Here is a 4,071-nt window from a genome sequence, read left to right as displayed (position 1 = left end):
CAATGGAGAAATGATACTAAACCTATGCGCTGAGCACGACATGATGATTACGAACACATTTTTCCAACATAGACAAAATCAAATCAAGACCTGGTACAAATGGAGTGACCTGAACCATGTTTCATAAATTGATTTCATCCTGATGCGCAGAAAACAAAGACATACAGCCAAAGATTCGAGAGCGGTTCCAAACTACATCATCGACACGGACCATAACCCTGTGATACTTACTCTCACAACCAACAACGTAAAGTAAACAAAGAAAAACAGGGGAAAAACCACGACTAACCTAAGAAAATTTGAAGAACCAGACATCAAGAAAGCAGTCGAGGATGACATTACCAAGGAGTACTTTAAACTGTCACTTGAAATCAAGGACATAGAAGACGAATGGCAAATATTCAAAAAATCCCTGTCAGAAATACTGAAAAAAAACTGTTGTGGCACCAAACGTATAGGTGGAAACAAAGGCAGAACAACGTGCTGATGGAATGACGAAACCAAAGAAGCAATTAGAATGAAAAAGAAAAAATTCAAGAAATGGCAAAAGTCAAAGACCGAAGAAGACTATAGAATACAGGAAAGCGAGAAGAGAGACCAAAAGAATCATCAAAACTGCTAAAGAAAATGCATGGAAAATATAGGGCGAGAAACTAACCAAAATCTGTAAAGAAAGCCCAAGAGAATTTTTTTAAAGTGTGAAGAGCATGCGGATAAGGAAAGACCCATACAACCCGACATGCATTATAAATGATAAAGAGGGAAACGCTATTCTCGGCAAACATGCAATCAAGAAAAGATGGGAAAATAACTTCCAAGAACTGCTCAACCCATACACTTGCCACGGACAACAAGTAGAGTTCCAACCATCCTATGGAGATCAAACAGATCCACCAATACTTCCCAGTGAAATAGAAAAGGCACTCAATACCAACCCCAAGAACAAAGCCCCAGGACCAGATGACATCACAGCGGAAGCCATAAGAGCTTGTGGAAACACCGGTATACTGTGGCTGAGGCGTATTTTCAACAGAGCCTGGGAACAAAGAAAATGCCCAGAAGACTGGCAGAAAGCCATAGTGGTACCATTATGGAAAAAAAGGCAACAAACGCGACTGCACAACATATAGAGGCATCTCATTGTTAAGACACTCGGGGAAAAATGTATGCAAAGATACTAGAGCAGCGCATAAGACCTATTGTAGGGAGAAATCTGAGCAAAGCTCAGTTTGGATTCCGAAAGGGAAGAGGATGCATGGATGCCGTATTCGCATTACGACAGATATGCGAGAAAACAATAGAACACAACAAAGAATCCAACATCGTCTTTATGGACCAAGAGAAGGTTTTTGACAGAGTAAACCATGCAAATACTCTGGAAGACACTCGAAAAGTATGGCGTCAGAGGACAATTGTTAGATAATGTCAGAGCTCTATATACCAACAGCAGAAGCTCAGTAAGAACGAAGGAAGGAAATACAGACTGGCTCAAAGTAAGATCTGAAGTACGACAGGGATGTGTTCTATCTCCCCTCCTGTTTATAATATATATGGACACAATAACGCAAGAAGCAAACCAAAGCCCAGAAAGCCTAAATGAATTTCTGTTCGCAGACGACCAATGTCTAATTCATCATGACCAACAAAGCCTCCAAAATCACACTACCGAACTCAACAACACCTGTGAGAAATTCAACATGAAAATAAGCACATCAAAGACAGGAGTTATGAACGTGAGCCGAAACCATAGTCCCCTGAACATCCATGTCAATAGAAAACAACTGAAACAGGTGAAAGAGTTTAAATACCTTGGCAGCACTTTTTCTGAAAACGAGTCCATAGACAGAGAAATAGAAATGCGAACTCAAAAAGCCAACGCTGTCACCTACCAGCTCGCACCCCTTCTATCTCATCCAAACATCTCCATGGACACAAAGAGACAGCTTATCACCTCAATATTCATACCAACATTATGTTATCAGTACCAGACCTGGACCTTAAGCAAAACCCATGAAAGCAAAATCACCGCATGCGAAATGAAATGTCTCCACAAAACCCTTAACATCACAAGACGAGACAGGCAGAGAAATGAAGAAGTAAGAGCAGCTATCGGCACTGAGTCCTGCCTTCGTTACATAGAAAGACAGAGAATAAAATGGTTTGGCCACCTGTTACGCATGTCACCTGACCAGCCAGCCTTGAGAGCCTACAACACCAAGCACTCAGGCTATAAAGGAAGAGGAAGGCCACGCAAAAAGTGAATCGAGGGTGTCAAGGAAACCTTAAGAAAACATAACATCACAACTGAAAGAGCTGCGGAGCTGGCCTACCATAGGAAACTGCATCTCCCCTCGACGCTTAATGGCAACAGAGGATGAAAAAGTAAAAGTAAAAGTAAGTAAGTCCAGAAAGTAAGTACCGTTTTGAAATAATTATAAAGGAAATAATTTTCCAAATCAAAACGCAGGCCGCGTCAGGAAAATAAGGCATGTGTGCAGTGTTTGGGGACTGGCAAGGAGTTCTTGTAGTAGAATTTGGGGGAAATGGGATGACAATTAACTCTGATGTGTACTGCAACACACTTTTAAAAGCTGCATAGAGCGATTCAAAACAAAAGACGCAGAATGCTTAGGGACGGCGTTGTTCTGCTTCACGACAATGCAACTCCTCACAAGTCTGCACAGACCCAAAACCTGATCGCCTCCTTCGGATGGGAACAATAGAAGCACCCATCGTACAGCCCAGACCTGGCTCCGAGTGACTTACTTCTGTTCCTGCATTTGAAAAAGTCTTTTGCCGGGCAGGACTTCGGCTCAGACGCTGATCTCACAGGCGAGACTGGACATTGGCTGACATCGCAGGCGGCAGCTTTCTACGATGCGGGCATTCAGAAGCTCGTGCCACGTTACGACAAATGCCTCAACAGTTCTGAATACTACGTGGAAAAGTAGTCATATATATGAGGCATTAAAAGATACATCGTTTTGATTGGGAAAATTGTTTCTTTTATAATTGTTTTAAAACGGTACTTACTTTCTGAACGTCCCTCTTAAGACTTAACTAAAACCAAAAAAAAATAAAAAAATGAAGCATAACAAAAAACGCAGGTAAAGGCATTTCCTAACAAAACGTCCAATTTTAACACTCAGTGGTGAATTGTTCAACCAGAGAGGTTTTATATTATAGTACTAATGAAATAACCTCTTTGTGTTCAACCAGTAACTCAACAAGGGATGTGACTTCCCACAAACACAAGCAATTTGGAAGGAGAAGTTTAAAGAGAACAGACTTTATTTTTCATTGATCATGACAATGCTCAAAGTATGTTCCCTTCCCCTCGACGCACCGCCTTACCCGTCTGGCAAAATTTGCCATCACATTCTAGCAAGTGACTTGTGTGGTTGCTTGGTTACTCGCCTCAATTTATACTTCAGTTCCACGAGATCTCCACGACAATTGCGGTACACATTATTCTTTAAGAAATCGGACGGTTAAAAAAAAATCAGGAGGATTCAAGTCCAGGAAAGGGGCCGCCCAGTTGCTTCTTGGTCTCCTTGATACCACAGGATCGCCGAAAACGTCTTGTGTGTATGTGGCGATGGGTGCTCCATTACTTCGTGAGGAATTATTTTTTCTTTCAGTAGCCTAACCGTTTCAGATTTCGCTGAATCCCAAACACTAAACATTTGACCGACTATTCACTACACCGTTCAGGTAAAAGGGAGCCTCGTCACTAAACCATACAGATTTGACTCTTTCTTGAATCAATCTACGAGCTGAATTCTAAGATAAGACTGTTCTATCATATTCAAGTCTGGTATTTACTTAACTGTATTTGAATTACTTATCATTATGCAATTGTCTTCGTTTGAATTGGGTTGATCAGTACAGAACGAAAATATAACCATTTAGAAGTGTCTACTCTGTTTTGGGACATAATATTGTATTTCAGCAGTAAAGAAGAATTGGATTTTGTCACCCTCAACTGTTCCCTCTTCCTTCCCGCTATTCTACTCCCTTTCTCAACTATCAGCTCCTCTCTCTCTCTCTCTCTCTCTCTCTCTCTCTCTC

This window comes from Aplysia californica, unplaced genomic scaffold, assembly GCF_000002075.1.
Source record: "Aplysia californica isolate F4 #8 unplaced genomic scaffold, AplCal3.0 scaffold00584, whole genome shotgun sequence".
Classification (NCBI taxonomy): Eukaryota; Metazoa; Mollusca; class Gastropoda; order Aplysiida; family Aplysiidae; genus Aplysia; species Aplysia californica.
Note: the sequence above shows the minus strand (reverse complement) of the source record.